Here is a 16,981-nt window from a genome sequence, read left to right as displayed (position 1 = left end):
ATCCTGTAACGAAGCGCGCTGCTCTCCGTTGGATCTTCTCTATCTCTTCTATCAACCCTATCTGGTACGGATCCCACACTGCTGAGCAGTATTCAAGCAGTGGGCGAACAAGCGTACTGTAACCTACTTCCTTTGTTTTCGGATTGCATTTCCTTAGGATTCTTCCAATGAATCTCAGTCTGGCATCTGCTTTACCGACGATCAACATTATATGATCATTCCATTTTAAATCACTCCTAATGCGTACTCCCAGATAATTTATGGTATTAACTGCTTCCAGTTGCTGACCTGCTATTTTGTAGCTAAATGATAAGGGATCTATCTTTCTGTATATTCGCAGCACATTACACTTGTCTACATTGAGATTCAATTGCCATTCCCTGCACCATGCGTCAATTCGCTGCAGATCCTCCTGCATTTCAATACAATTTTCCATTGTTACAACCTCTCGGTAACATTTGTAAGAATCTACGTCGTCATCAGAACGAGGATGGTTGTTTAAATATGGTGAAAACCCGATATGATGAAAAGAGTCCAGGAGAGAAATTAAGGAAGTATTACAAGATATACGATCATATCTTGTACATACGTAAGGGCGAAGATAGTAATATTTGGCGGGTATGCTGGCCCAGCAAATACGTCACGGAAATAATAGACTACTACCATTTGGCGTATGGTCACTGTGGACCAAAGAAATGTACGGAAAAGCTGAGTGAAGTAGTGCATTTCAACAACATGTTAAAACGAGTTACTGACAGAGTGAAAACTTGCGATTTATGTCAGAAGGTGAAGGTTACCAACTGTACGAGTCGTGGTCCTATGCAAAGTATAAGGCCTAACGACACCTTTGAGTTACTGTGCGTGGACTTGTACGGACCTTTGCCCAAGTCATCAGGAAACTTTGCCTACATTTTAGTAGTGCTAGAAGCTTTTTCCAAGTTCATCAAACTATACCCGATTAGGAAAGCTACAGCCAAAGCGGTCTATAGCAAGCTTGTGAACGATTATTTTGTTCATATTGGCAAGCCCAAGGCGATTCTATCAGACAATGGGGCACAATTTACTTCTAAGTTGTGGAATGAAGGCATGGAAAGTAATGGGGTCGAGGTGATCCATATTTCAGCTTATTGTCCGGCTGGGAATCCCGCTGAGAGGTATATGCGCGAGCTAGGCCGACTTTGCCGTACCTATTGCCATCACAACCATAGGGCATGGGGCAAATATGTAGCAGTATTTGAGAGAATTATGAACACCTTGAGACATGAATCTACGGGATTTTCTCCAGAGGAAATCCTGTTGGATGACAGAAGTAAAAGTTTAGTGGAAGAGGTAATCAAATTCCCTCCACGGATTGACATTAGTATTGGTGTGAAAAAAGATCGTTTGCGAGAAGTAATGAAGCTAAAAGCTGATGCTCGCATACGTCGTCATGACGCTAAAGCGCGTTTTGCTAAGTTTGCAATCGGAGACTTAGTACTTGTAAAAGCTCATGAGAAATCGAGCGAGATAGACAATGAAATCTCTAAATTTAAGTTTGTTTATAATGGACCATATAAAGTCATTGGTATACCTCACACAAATGCTTATTGCTTAGAGTATCCAAGCTCTGGAAAACGATTAGGTATACGGAATATAGTAGACTTGAAATTGTACCAACCTAGGATCGATTAATACCACACAATGGGTAATTTGTACAATATGTAAATATAGAGTGTAAGATTTAAGGTTTGCTAGATTGCCATGCTTTTGCCTGACCAAGAGGACATTAAAGAAGTTGTAATTAATAAGTAATTAATTTTGACTAAATGATTTAAGAGAGAGTGATTATTTATCAATTGAAAAATCCAAGCTGCTAGTTTAAGTTTTCAGCTGAGTCACAGTAGATTAAGCAATGTAAATATGATTTTGTAACTAGCTGTAAGATTTCATGAATATGTGTTTTACTAGTAATTGCCGATGTACTTAGACGCTGTTTTAAGTTTCAGGCTAGTACATGCGTGTGATGATGGACAGTGTTGAGTTATCCACTGTGATAGTGTTAATGGACTCCTTGAGATTACTCGGGAGTGAGTTTTTTCCAAAGAATTCAGTGAAGCGGACGTTCTGGAAATGCCGTTAGACAGGCGAGTGAGATCAAGCGTGCCGCACAGGCGGGCGCAACAATACTGACGAGGCGGAGCCGCTGTCGGCTCTTGTGCCGCCGTAGGCTCTCCGTGCCGCTCTCGGCATTCTTTGTACTTGCGGGTACGCAAGGCGGAATAGTTTTTCTTCCCGGACAGCTGATGTGAAAGAATTCTGCTGTCAATATTTATGTTTTTTTTCGATCTACTGAATATTATTTTCTTGTTTAGCGTTAAGTAGATTCTCGTGACGAGAATATTAATTATGAAAAGGTTATATAAAATGTGTAGTCTATTTAATTATTTATTTGCGTATTTTGATCTACCTGTTTTTATGACCATGCAATCTAATTAATTTTGCAAATAGTATTCCATTTCTCATAGTGTTACGAATTTTAATGACTTTGGAATAGCTAAACCATTTTCTATATTTTCTATGAATTTTAATATGTTGTCAACCTGTTTCATTTTGTGCAAGGTGACAGAGTGGAATAAGATTAGGAGTGTCTCCACTCAATTATTATGGTCTAAAAATCGATTTATGGTTAATTAGACGAATGCTAACTTTTGTTGATGTTTTGAGCATATGCATTTCCGCTGTTTCTTTTTTGGGACATTTTCTGAGTCTGTTTACGTTACACGAACATCCTCAGACAATGTGGGGCACGTGTAACGCCGGAAATGCATATCCTCCTATTTTCATCTATTGTACTATTATTTTTTTTCCTTGTTTTGTTATCTCAAGATATGACATTTCTGTCTCTTTATATATTGTAATTGTTTTACTATTTGTATATATATATTTATGCATTTATGTCGATGTATAATTGGTTTGTTTCGTAAATATCATTTGTATTTTTACGCTGGGTCTTGCCTAGGGAAAACTGCTATCGAACGATTACATCGATAGGTCGTGTGAAGAATCAAAGTGTGTAGGATCTTTGGTAGTGTTAACTCTGCCGCGTGGAGCGCGGGCAGAACAGAGAGAGTCTGGCGGGAGTAGCGAGTGGAGCAGGTGTTGTGTGACGCTCCCGCGAGTTGCCGCGCTTTCGGGGTTTGGCAGCATGTAATTGCGCTCGACTCGCGATGATAGTTTCTGACATGGTGTCGCGGACGGGAAGCATTAGCTGGCGCACATCAAGAGCCCGTTTCGCCTGGAGACCGTGCCGAGATGAAGGCGCGCCAACATCCAGCTTCTGCAACAGCGACGGCCGACAATGAGTGACTGTCGCCACCTCCTCGATCGACGGCTTCAAACCTTCAATCAACCAACAAGGAAGACTAAAAGTACGTAAAGTTTCAGAACTGTATGGCAGACCTCAGCTTTTCAAATTGTTCCATCTGCCTCGCAAAATTACAGCAACTTAGCATGAACCTTTGTTGCTCATTGTCCCAATTGCATTGCCAAGCAGGGTCCCTTCCTTTTCCGAAATGAACCCGAGTGTCGTTGAAATTCAAACGCCAGCATTAAAATAATATAATTAGATTTCACTGCTTTAATTTCGAAGTTCAGTAGCTGGCTACAATATTTAGGTTACACGAGCACAAATTTAGAGTGCGAGTTTTGTTAGCATATTTTAGCTTACCTGTGACTGCAGCTCAGCTTGGTACGTACTAAATTTTACTATTGTTAATAGTTCAGAATCATTTAATTCAAGTTCAAAGTTAAATCTCTTGTTTCTAAATTGCGTAGAGTCAAGTTGCTTTTGAAATGATTGTTGAGGTAGTCCAAGACTAACCGTATTTTACTGGATTTCGATGTGCTTCAGAAAGAAAGCTCACTATTAACTTCAGTCACTAAATTAACTTTCGATTTTCCGGTTTTATTAATTCTTTTGCTAAATTAAGTCAGAGTGTAGCGAAATTTATTACTTCTGACAAACTTTCAGATTTCACACTACACGTGTCAACATTCAGTTGCCACGCTTCTAGTGTTAATTATATGTGTAATAACCTTTCTTTTTCAGTTACTATAGTAATTGTCCTTAGGACTGGCGACCGTGATTTCCCCCAAATCTCAAATATCTAATTACCGCTAGTTAATTGTTAACGTAACGGCCGCACATTTACTTTCTTTATTAACTTTACCCCTTTTCAAAATTAATTTCCACCAGTTTCATTTGCATTTTTCCTTTCATTTAGATGTAACCCTTTCCTCCCTCTTTACCGATAGATTAACTTCGGTGACGATTGCTTTTCCCAAATTTCCATTAGGTACACGCGGTTTAATTTTTCACTGTCATTAAGGTCGATAAGTGAGGGGGAGGTTACAAGAGGACAGTGTGGAACTGTATCGAACGCCTTCCGGAAGTCCAGGAAAATAGCATCTACCTGGGAGCCTGTATCTAATATTTTCTGGGTCTCGTGAACAAATAAAGCGAGTTGGGTCTCACAAGATGGCTGTTTCCGGAATCCATGTTGATTCCTACAGAGTAGATTCTGGGTTTGCAGAAACGACATGATACGCGAGCAAAAAACATGTTGTAAAATTCTACAACAGATCGACGTCAGAGATATAGGTCTATAGTTTTGCGCTTCTGCTCGACGACCCTTCTTGAAGACTGGGACTACCTGTGCTCTTTTCCAATCATTTGGAACCCTCCGTTCCTCTAGAGACTTGCGGTACACGGCTGTTAGAAGGGGGGCAAGCGTTGTTTGGCGTGACGTCAGCAGACAGAGGTGCGATAACAGCACGCGAAGCGCCCGTAAACCGTTCCCGGAGAGCGGGCAGCGGCGCCGGGCTTCAGATAAAGAGCGGTCGGTGAGCCGAACCTGCGCCAAGGTTGTCCCGGCCGTCGCTGACCTTGCACTGGCTCCTGCGGGCCGTTGTCCAGCGCCGAGACACCGGAGAAACACGCAAATACCAATAGCCGGCGAGGAAGCACCTACTGCGTTCGGTATGTCTGCTGCCTATTACGTGGTCTTTACGGGAAATTGTAGACTCATCGGACGAAATATAGCAAGCAGGCGTGTCGAAGCTAACGGTACATTCTGCCCAACCAAACGAACGTCAGCAGGGTAACTGGTCGATTGTGGTCGATTCTCAGTGGACGACTGTCCGCTCCCGGTAGCTCAGTGGCGCCAGCACGGTAGTTCAGCGTGTTCAGCCAGAGGGTTAGCTGCCCTCTCTACTGATTTAATGGATCAACAACTAACTTTACCAAGCGTCATCGGCCGTCCGCCACGAAGAAATACAACGACCAATAACGAATAGCCGGCACGGTAGCTCAGCGTGTTCGGTCAGAGGGTTTACCTACCCTCTGTAATAAAAAAAAACTGAGTGAACGGATCAACGAACTACCTGTACGAGTGTCGTCGGACGTCCGCCACGAACAACTTCAACGAACAATATAGAACAAAATAAGATCAACAAAACAAAAAGTGGTCAGCGCGACAGCATGTCAATCCTAAGGGCCCGGGTTCGATTCCCGGCTGGGTCGGAGATTTTCTCCGCTCAGGGACTGGGTGTTGTGTTGTCCTAATCATCATCATTTCATCCCCATCGACGCGCAGGTCGCCGAAGTGGCGTCAAATCGAAAGACCTGCACCAGGCGAACTGCCTACCCGTCGGGAGGCCCTAGTCACACGACACTTTATTTTTTTAGTGGACGCCAGTGGAACGGAAGGGTACGTCACCGTCATCCGGAGATATCTTCACAAGAGATGGAACGTCAACACAACGTAATTTCGCTTAGCCCAGTACCGAACGCTGAAAATAAGGTAACATGCGTGATACAAAAAGCTTGAATACAGTACAGATTAAGAAATTAGCAGTGGTAGAGCTTATTAATGGACAAAACAAAACTCAAAGGATTTCACACCACTGAGAAAAGAGAACAATAGGAAATGTGTCGTTACCGACAATTATCTGTTCGCAAAAAACAAACAGGAACATTATTTATAAGCCAAAGCATATAACTCGTATGCGTTATTCACTGTGTTTTGTTTCCTTTGCTGTACCACACAACGTTCAGAAACACTGTATTTTTCTAGAATGAGATTTTCACTCTGCAGCGGAGTGTGCGCTGATGTGAAACTTCCTGGCAGATTAAAACTGTGTGCCGGACCGAGACTCGAACTCGGGACCTTTGCCTTTCACGGGCAAGCGCTCTACCAACTGAGCTACCCAAGCACGACTCACGCCTTGTCCTCGCAGCTTTACTTCTGCCAGGACCTCGTCTCCTACCTTCGAAACTTAACAGAAGCTCACTTGCGAACCTTGCAGAACTAGCACTCCTGAAAGAAAGGATATTGCGGAGACATGGCTTAGCCACAGCCTGGGGGATGTTTCCAGAATGAGATTTTCACTCTGCAGCGGAGTGTGCGCTGATATGAAACTTCCTGGCAGATTAAAACTGTGTGCCGGACCGAGAGTCGAACTCGGGACCTTTGCCTTTCGCGGGCAAGTGCTCTACCAACTGAGCTACCCAAGCACGACTCACGCCCTGTCCTCGCAGCTTTTGGAAGGTAGGAGACGAGGTACTGGCAGAAGTAAAGCTGTGAGGACGGGGCGTGAGTCGTGCTTGGGTAGCTCAGTTGGTAGAGCACTTGCCCGCGAAAGGCAAAGGTCCCGAGTTCGACTCTCGGTCCGGCACACAGTTTTAATCTGCCACAGGAAGTTTCACTGTATTTTTCTGCGTCAATACAGCTGACTTTTCACTGTTATAAAAGATGTTTACTGAAAATTGTTTCACCTACTTGTGTTCTTACTTATGCACAATGTAGTTTTTTTTCTTTATCCAGCTTTGCATTAACCCTTAATCACTTTTCTCTTTCAAATATATAGCCCCCTTACTGAAAGAGCACAACAAAATTTAAGAAGATAGGAAAACACAATATCCACTACTATAACATGGGCTAATAAATAAATTTCACTTACATCTATATCTACATACATACTCCGCAAGCCTCCGTACGCTGTATGGTGGAGGGTACGCCGTAGTACTACTTGTTTCCTTTCCTGTTCCACTCGGAGATAGAGCGAAGGAAAAATAACTGTCTAACATGAGCCCTCATTTTTCGTATCTTATCTTTGTGGCCCTTTTCGAGAAATGTATGTTGGCGGCAGTAGAATCTTTCTCAGTCAGTTTCAAATGCTGGCTGGATCTCCAATTTTTCTCAAAAGTGTTCCTTGAGTTCCCGGAGCGTCTTCATAATACTTGCGTGCTGACTGAGCCGGATTGTAGCATTCGCCTCCCATGCCACAATCCTCGCAAGCTCGTTCCATTTCCCATAGCTCTGCAACGTTACACCCACATATTTAAATGACACGACTGTGTCTAACAAGACACTAATGCTGTATTCGAACATTACAGTTTGTTTTTACTACTTACATTCGTCTACATTTAGAGCTACCTGCTCTTCATCACGCCAATTACAAATTTTGTTTAGGTCTTGTTGTATGCTCCTACAGTCACTCAACTTCGACACTTTCGCGTACACCACAGCATCGTCAACGAACAACCGCAGATTTCTGTCCACCAGATCATTTAAGTAAATAGAAAATAAAATCGATCCTATCACACTTCCCTGAGGCAGTCGTGACAATACCCTTGTCTCTGATCAACGCTCGCCATCGAGGAGAACATACGGGTTCTATTACTTCAGAAATCTTCGAGCCACTCACATACCTGGGAACCCATTCCACATGCTCGTATCTACCTTAACAGTAGGGAGTGGACAACTGAGTCATATGCTTTTCGGAAATGTAGAAATATCGAATCTGCCTATTGCCCTTCATCAATACTTCGCAGTATATCATATGAGAAAAGAACAAGTTGAGATTCGCAGCCGCGCGGGATTAGCCGAGCGGTCTAGGGCACTGCAGTCATAGACTGTGCGGCTGGTCCCTGCGGTTCGACTCCTTCCTCGGGCATGTGTGTGTGTGTGTGTGTGTGTGTGTGTGTGTGTGTGTGTGTGTGTGTGTGTGTGTGTTTGTTCTTAGGATAATTTAGGTTCAGTAGTGTGTAAGGCCGGCCACGGTGGCCAAGCGGTTCTAGGCGCTTCAGTCCGGAACCGCACGACTGCTACGGTCGCAGGTTCGAATCCTGCCTCGGGCATGGATGTGTGTGATGTCCTTAGGTTAGTTAGGTTTAAGTAGTTCTAAGTTCTAGGGGACTGATGACCTGAGATGTTAAGTCCCATAGTGCTCAGAGCCATTTGAAGCATTTAGTGTGTAAGCTTAGGGACTGGTGACCTTAGCAGTTCAGTCCCATAAGATTTCACATACATTTTGAACATTTTGAGATTCGCACGAGCGACGCTTTCTAACATCACGATCATTCGTGGCCATAAACATTTCAGTCTCTAGGAATTTTACTGTATGCGAACTCGGAATATGTTCTAGAATACTGCAACAAGCCCATTTCGAGGCTACAGCCTGTAATTTTACGAGTCTGTTCTGTTCTTTTGCCCTTCTTATATACAGGAATAACCAGCGTTTTTTTTTCCAGACGCTTGGGATTTTGAGCTGGGCGAGAGATTCGCGATAAATACAAGTTAAGGAAGGGGCCAATGCCACACGGTACACACTGTAAAACCGAATTGGAATTCCATCATGGTCTGGCGACTTACTTGTTTTGAACTCTTTCAGTTGTTCCTCTACGCCAGGGATGCTCGTTACTATGTCGACCACATGGGACTGCGTGCGATGGTCGAACGACGGCATTTTTGTACGATTCTCCTGCGTGAACGAGTTTCTAAAAACGGAATTTAAAAAATCGGGTTTCCTATTGCTGTCTTGTACTGACGCACCAGACTGGTCAGTGAGAGACTGGACTGAAACCTTAGACACGATTAGCGATTTTACATAGGGAGAGAATTTTCTCGGGTTCTCCGCAAGATCTTTTCCTAAGGTATTATGTATACTTCGCGCAGAGATCTTTTCACAGATACACGAATCTCTCTGCTGCTTATTGTCCTTATACGGCATAGTATGAACAACTCATTATTAAATTTGTGGGCGCATTGAGGGTGTACATAGGGAGAAATGTAATAATCGAAGCTGCAACATCTGGCGTCAACAATGTCTCTACCGCTGCCAAGCATCGAGACAGACTGAGCTGGCATGACAAGTATGGGTACCTAATTTCACGCAGATTTACTCCGTGCCCGAGTCGTTGCATTTGGCGAGTGATAGTGTGCCAGCATCCCCGGCAACCCATGCCAGATGTTTTCATTAGGAGAGAGGTCTGGAGATTGCGCTAGCAAGGGCAAAAGTGTAACGCACTTTCTGTCGAGATGGGTCAGGACTAGCTCGAGCACGTGCAGGATGCGGTCTTGCGTTACCTTGCTGAAAGATAACATCGTAGAGACGTTGAAGATGGGGAAGTGTCAGAAGTTCCATGCGGCTTTTCGCGGATGATTCTGTAGTATACAGAGAAGTTGTAGCATTAGAAAATTGCAGCGAAATGCAGGAAGATCTGCAGCGGATAGGCGCTTGGTGCAGGGAGTGGCAACTGACCCTTAACATAGGCAAATGTAATGTATTGCGAATACATAGAAAGAAGGATCCTTTATTGTATGATTATATGATAGCGGAACAAACACTGGTAGCAGTTACTTCTGTAAAATATCAGGGAGTATGCGTGCGGAACCATTTGAAGTGGAATGATCATATAAAAGTAATTGTTGGTAAGGCGGGTACCAGGTTGAGATTCATTGGGAGAGTCCTTAGAAAATGTAGTCCATCAACAAAGGAGGTGGCTTACAAAACACTCGTTCGACCTATACTTGAGTATAGCTCATCAATATGGGATCCGTACCAGGTCGGGTTGACGGAGGAGATAATCCAAAGAAGAGCGGCGCGTTTCGTCACAGGGTTATTTGGTAAGCCTGATAGCGACACGGAGATGTTTAGAAAAATCGACTGGCAGACTCTGCAAGTGAGGCGCTCTGCACCGCGGTGTAGCTTGCTGTCCAAGTTCCGAGAGGGTGCGTTTCTGGATGAGGTATCGAATATATTGCTTCCCCCTACTTACACCTCCCGAGGAGATCACGAATGTAAAATTAGAGAGATTCGAGTGCGCACGGAGGCTTTCCGGCAGTCGTCCTTCCCGCGAACCATACGCGACTGGAACAGGGAAGGGAGGTAATGATAGTGGCACGTAAAGTGCCCTCCGCCACATACCGATGGGTGGCTTGCGGAGTATAAATGTAGATGTAGAAAAGCACCAGCGTTCACAGGCCGCAAATATAACAGCCGGTGTCCAAAATACTCGCTGTGCCAACCAGAGGTGATCGAGTGGTATACCCAGTGGCACTCCATACCATCACACCAAGTACTGGACCCGAATAGCAATGAACAATACAATGTGGCAACGATTGTTCATCTCTGAGACTACATACGGTTACACCCGTCGTGATGGTATTCGGAGAACTGGTCCCCATCGGTAAAAACGGCGTGGTCCCACTCTTGTGTCCAGAGCTGCCGTTTAGGGCACCACTGTTAGGGCGCGCCTCTCTTGCCACAACAATAGTCACTGTATTGACAGTCTCCATGCTATTACATACGTCATCGCACTATTTCTGCGTATTCTGGCCTTGCAGCAAACAAGCCATACGGCGTAGCCGTACAGGTTCTTGCGCGGCCAAGGGAACCACAAGTCTGCCCTCTCGGGCGCTAGCCACGTGGGGTCGTTGAGGGAAAATATGCTATTACATTAAAGGTATTACAGTTATTCATTTATTTATTATTATTAATTCCTTTAGCTCCTTATGTGGAGCATAGGGCTGAAACAAAGGATCGCCATGTTGTTCTGTCTTCTGCTAGTACATTTCTTCCCATCCTATTCCTTGCTGATGGCCTTCTGCTTCGACTGCCCGTCTCCATGCCATTTTGGGCCTGCCTCGTCTCCGTCGTCCTTGCGGGATCCAGTCAACTGCTTCTCTAGCAATACGTTCATTTGGTCTTCTTCTAAGAGTATGTCCTAACCATCTCCACTTCTTGCTTCTGATTTGCAGCTCAATTGGCTTCTGGTTTGTTCTTTCCCAAAGAGTTTCGTTAGAGATGAGATTTGGCCACCGTATCCCCAGGATGTTCCTCAGGCATCTGTTGTTGAATGTCTGTAGCTTGTGGATTAACTGTTTTGTCACTTTCCATGTTTCACACCGGTAAAGGGGCACAGATTTTACATTACTTTCAAATATCTACAATTTGATCCTCACTGATTACAGTTAGAACCTTTTTATATGTTTTAAGGCAACGTAATTCACTGCGCACAAATACCCTTATTTGTCAGGTGAAAATACAGCATCAGGCATGACGTTTAGATTTATTACTTCTGCGCTACTGTCTCTAGTCGCGATACATTTTGCAGACTGTGCTCACACATACCACTGACTGTACTTGCACAATTGTATCGCTGTATGAGACGGTGCAGCAGACATAACGTCATAGACATAGCGTTCTACATCTACATCTACGTTGATACTCCGCAAGCCACCCAACGGTGTGTGGCGGAGGGCACTTTACGTGCCACTGTCATTACCTCCCTTTCCTGTTCCAGTCGCGTATGGTTCGCGGGAAGAACGACTGTCTGAAAGCCTCCGTGCGCGCTCTAATCTCTCTAATTTTACATTCGTGATCTCCTCGGGAGGTATAAGTAGGGGGAAGCAATATATTCGATACCTCATCCAGAAACGCACCCTCTCGAAACCTGGCGAGCAAGCTACACCGCGATGCAGAGCGCCTCTCTTGCAGAGTCTGCCACTTGAGTTTATTAAACATCTCCGTAACGCTATCACGGTTACCAAATAACCCTGTGACGAAACGCGCCGCTCTTCTTTGGATCTTCTCTATCTCCTCCGTCAGACCGATCTGGTACGGATCCCACACTGATGAGCAATACTCAAGTGTAGGTCGAACGAGTGTTTTGTAAGCCAGCTCCTTTGTTGATGGACTACATTTTCTAAGCACTCTCCCAATGAATCTCAACCTGGTGCCCGCCTTACCAACAATTAATTTTATATGATCATTCCACTTCAAGTCGTTCCGCACGCATACTCCCAGATATTTTACAGAAGTAACTGCTACCAGTGTTTGTTCCGCTATCATATAATCATACAATAAAGGATCCTTCTTTCTATGTATTCGCAATACATTACATTTGTCTATGTTCAGGGTCAGTTGCCACTCCCTGCACCAAGTGCCTATCCGCTGCAGATCTTCCTGCATTTCGCTACAATTTTCTAATGCTGCAACTTCTCTGTATACTACAGCATCATCCGCGAAAAGCCGTTGCGTGAAGAGGTAGCTTATGCTTAAGATGGAGCGCAAATTGTCCAGACTACACTCATTAAATGTTTGATAACGAGAGCATTTGGCGTCTTTCAACAAACTTTAAATATAATTTCAAATATTTTCTATACCATTTCTCGCCACGTGCTTAAGGTCACATATGTAACCCATTAACTCACTTGGGAAGTGACGAGAAGTTTGAAGCACTTTCTATACACGGAAGTTCGAGTCTTTAAAGAACCGGCACTTTACTGGTTGTCTCCTAAATCGCAGATTAGGAACAGCAGAAGGCCTGTAACACTTCCTTGCGGAGCGCTAGATATTACTTCTAATTTACTCTGACATTCTGTCAATTACTATTAACTTTCTACGATATCCCATTGACAGAAGTCCTTCTTTCGTATGAATACGGAACCAGGTGTTTGAAAGAAAGATATTTCCTCAATCTGCAGTGAGTATGTATCGACAGATAGTTTTTGTTCCAGTAACACACAAGCCATCTTCAGGCCATAAAAAGCAGCCTTCATTAGTGTATTTGCCATAACGCCTTAACACATCGTTTGTTTAAAAATTTATTTTGACAACATTGATATGGAATGTATTGGTATCGTAATTTGACATATCATTCATAGACAATCAATTAGAGCGAAAGACATAAAACTAAGACATTTTATCGTAAAAGCAACAATAACTGACAAATTTAATCGGTGTTTGTGTTGTTCCATAACTGAGACACAACACAAATACTGATTAAATGTGTTAGTTACTAAGATTTAGCGATATAATGCCTTAGTTTTATGGCCTTCGCTCTAGTTGATTGTATATGAACAATATGTCAAATTACTCTCCAATACAATCCGTATGAATATTGTCAAAATAAATTTTTAAACAAACTACGTGTTAAGGCGTTATGGCAAATACACTAATGAAGGCTGCTTTTTATGATCTGAAGATGGCTCGTGTGTGGTTCAAACTAGTAAGCACAATAAAATTTGTTTCCGATCTTGACTTTGAGAATATTTAATCCTATATATACCCAAGGAGCTGGAAACACTGTCACATGGAGCTGGCAACACTGCCAGTGGAGCTGGCAACACTGTCACGTCGTGCAGCACATCGTAATGTACAGAGAAATGTGTAGCAGCCCGCACTACGCTACCACCTGTCGTAGCTTGTTGAGAGAGGCACTCCACCCACGGATGTACACGACCTAATAGCTCGTGTGCACGCCGCTTCGTCAATGGTGGATGCAGGTATGTTGTATAGGGTCCAGCGAAGCTTGATCCATGGAGTGGAAAAGCATTTTCAGATGCAAGGTGCTCGGTTTGAACATCACCTCTAAAATTAATGTTGCTCAGATGTGTACGTATTGGCTCTATGAAGATAAACCTGGACGTCAAATATAAAGAGTGGAGTTACTGTGCGTAGCATATAACATGCAGTCTGATGTAGCCTAACTCTTGTGCTTTTTGTACCTCATTGGATACAAACTCGTATCCACTATTACTTTCTGCCACGAACGAAACTAAGTGGTTGCTTACGTCTGCAAGAAGCTCATGTTACGTCATAATGTTTAAATAAAGGTAACATTAACAGAAATAAATACACAATATACTACATTGTGGAGGTGTAAATTAGATATTAGATATAGTTTGATGCTTTAACTGTAAAACAACTAACATTGCAGCAGTCTGCATATCCGTTCCCCAAGGCATTTCTTTGTGTCACTGAACTGATGGGCCAGCTGCGGCACAGTAAAGAGTACATGCTTCGTGCTCTTGGCCACACTGCATGCAATTGCAGAGTTGCCAGAGCCTCGTTTTTTCTTTTTTTAATCGTAGTTCTATTAACCCTACTAGAGAGACTAGGTTTTGCTAGATACACTTTTGTTCTGAGTTGGGATGAGAAATCACATGCCGATCACGAAGTGCTGCATTTTTGTCGTGTGGACCATTGATAGTGACCGGGCCAAATGTCTCACGAAATAAGCATCAAACGAAAAAACTACAAAGAACGAAACTCGTCTAGCTTGAAGGGGGAAACCAGATGGCGCTATGGTTGGTCCACTAGATGACGCTGTCATAGGTCAAACGGATATCAGCTGCGTTTTTTAAAATGGGAACCCCCATTTCTACTACATATTCGTGTAGTACGTAAAGAAATATGAATGTTTTAGTTGGATTACTTTTTTCGCTTTGTGATAGATGGCACTGTAATAGTCACAAACGTATAAGTACGTATCATGTAGCATTCCGCCAGTGCGGACGGTGTTTGCTTCGTGACATTACCCGTGTTAAAATGGACCGTTTACCAATTGCGGAAAAGGTCGATATCGTGTTGATGTATGGTTATTGTGTTCAAAATGCCCAACGGGCGTGTGCTACATATGCTGCTCGGTATCCTGGATGACACCATCCATGTGTCCGGACCGTTCGCCGGATAGTTACGTTATTTCAGGAAACAGGAAGTGTTCAGTCACATGTGAAACATCAACCACGACCTGCGACAAATGATGATGCCCAAGTAGGTGTTTTAGCTGCTGTCGCGGCTAATCCGCACATCAGTAGCAGACAAACTGCGCGAGAATCGGGAATCTCAAAAACATCGGTGTTGAGAATGCTACATCAACATCGAGTGCACCCGTACCATATTTCTATGCACCAGGAATTGCATGGCGACGACTTTGAACGTAGTGTAGAGTTCTGCCACTGGGCACAAGAGAAATAACGGGACGCTGCCAGATTTTTTGCACGCGTTCTATTTAGCGACGGAGCGTCATTCACCAACAGCGGTAACGTAAACCGGCATAATGTGCACTATTGGACAACGGAAAATCCACGATGCCTGCGACAAGTGGAGCATCAGCGACCTAGGCGGGTTAATGTATGGTGCTGCATTATGGGAGGAAGGATAACTGGCCCCATTTAATCGATGGCAATCTAAATGGTGGAATGTATGCTGATTTCCTACGTAATATTCTGCCGATGTTACTACAAGATGTTTCACTGCATGACAGAATGGTGATGTACTTCCAATATGATGGATGTGCGGCACATAGCTCGCGTGCGGTTGGAGCGGTATTGAATAGTATATTTCATGACAGATGGATTGGTCGTCGAAGCACCATACCATGGCCCGCACGTTCACCGGATCTGACGTCCCCGGATTTATTTCTGTGGGGAAAGTTGAAGGATATTTTCTATCGTGATTCACCGACAACGGCTGACAAGATGCGTCAACGCATTGTCAATGCATGTGCGAACATTACGGAAGGCGAACTACTCGCTGTTGAGAGGAATGTCGTTACACGTATTGCCATATGCATTGAGGTTGAAGGACGTCATTTTGAGCATTTATTGCATTAATGTGGTATTTACAGGTAAGAAGCTGTAACAGCGTGCGATTTCAGAAATGATAAGTTCACAAAGGTACATGTATCACATTGGAACAACCGAAATAAAATGTTCAAACTTACCTACGTTCTGTATTTTACTTTAAAAACCTACCTGTTACAAACTGTTCGTCTAAAATTGTGAGCCATATGTTTGTGACAATTACAGCGCCATGTATCGGAAAGCGAAAAAAGTGGTCCAACTAAAACATTGGTATATCTTTACATACTACACGAATATGTAATAAAAAATGTGGGTTCCTATTTAAAAAAACGCAGTTGATATCCGTTTGACCTAAGGCAGCGCGATCTAGCGGGCCAACCATAGCGCCATCTGGTTTCGCCCTTCAAGCTAGACAAGTTTTGTTCTTTGTAGTTTTTTCGTTTGACGGTTATTTCTTGAGCTATTTGGCCCGGTCAGGATCAATGGACCACTATATAATTCACTAATCTGCGACACACAAATTATTCCAAAACCCTGTTCCAACTCGACGTCTTTTGTAGGAATACGAACACCAGCGAACCGGTAGGCCTACGTAGGCACAGGAACGAAAAGATGCGAGTAACGAAGTGTGTGAGGAGGTAGGGAAACGGTGCTGCGACTCTCGCGGTGAGTGGATAGTGCGTGCGGCCCCTACCTGCGGGTAGGCGACCTCTGTGAGGTTGTGCGGCTGCGGGCAGGCTGGCGGCCACTCCAGGGCGTCGACGACGCGCGCCGTGTCCTCCAGCGAGAAGGGCTCGGGGGCGGCGAAGCGCCGCGGCGCCGACGCGTAGCGCACGCCCAGCAGGCGCAGCACGCGCCGCCCGGACGGCGTCGCGACGCCCTCGCCGCGCAGCGACCCCGACGTCGTCTGCGGCAGGTCGTCCCAGCAGCGCGCCGGCCCGCTCCACCACACCACCAGCTGCACCACCACCACCACCAACAGCGGTAGCGGCGCCGGCGGGCCGCCTGCTGAAACCCCACACACACAAACTCAGCCGCGCTGTAGCCACCTCGTCGACACGGGGCCTGCACGTGCAGTCCGCGCAGGATGCCGTTTTTTTAATGGTTTTAGGGCGCAAAACTGCTACGGTCATTAGCGCCCGGTCTGTGACTTAGGAAATGGTAAAAAACGAAACCGAAAACCAGCAGCAATGGGAACGAAACTCAAAAAATTGGAGAAACTAAAAACAGAAGGAAAGCTTAAAAAACCACTATAGAAGGGGGTTGGTTGTCCCCAAAAAGAGCTTCAA

General features: G+C 44.3%; 1 non-coding gene across 1 annotated transcript; it reads right to left on the bottom strand.

Moving 5' to 3' along the window:
• Positions 1 to 6,178: 6,178 nt before the first annotated feature.
• On the bottom strand, positions 6,179 to 6,253 carry Trnas-uga. The gene has a single exon. It is a non-coding gene; the product is annotated as a tRNA-Ser (tRNA).
• Between the last annotated feature and the right edge of the window lie 10,728 nt (positions 6,254 to 16,981).

This window comes from Schistocerca piceifrons, chromosome 7 (genome assembly GCF_021461385.2).
Source record: "Schistocerca piceifrons isolate TAMUIC-IGC-003096 chromosome 7, iqSchPice1.1, whole genome shotgun sequence".
In the NCBI taxonomy this organism is placed as follows: Eukaryota; Metazoa; Arthropoda; class Insecta; order Orthoptera; family Acrididae; genus Schistocerca; species Schistocerca piceifrons.
The sequence above is the reverse complement of the archived record's forward strand: the minus strand, read 5'-3'. Positions and strand labels throughout refer to the sequence as shown.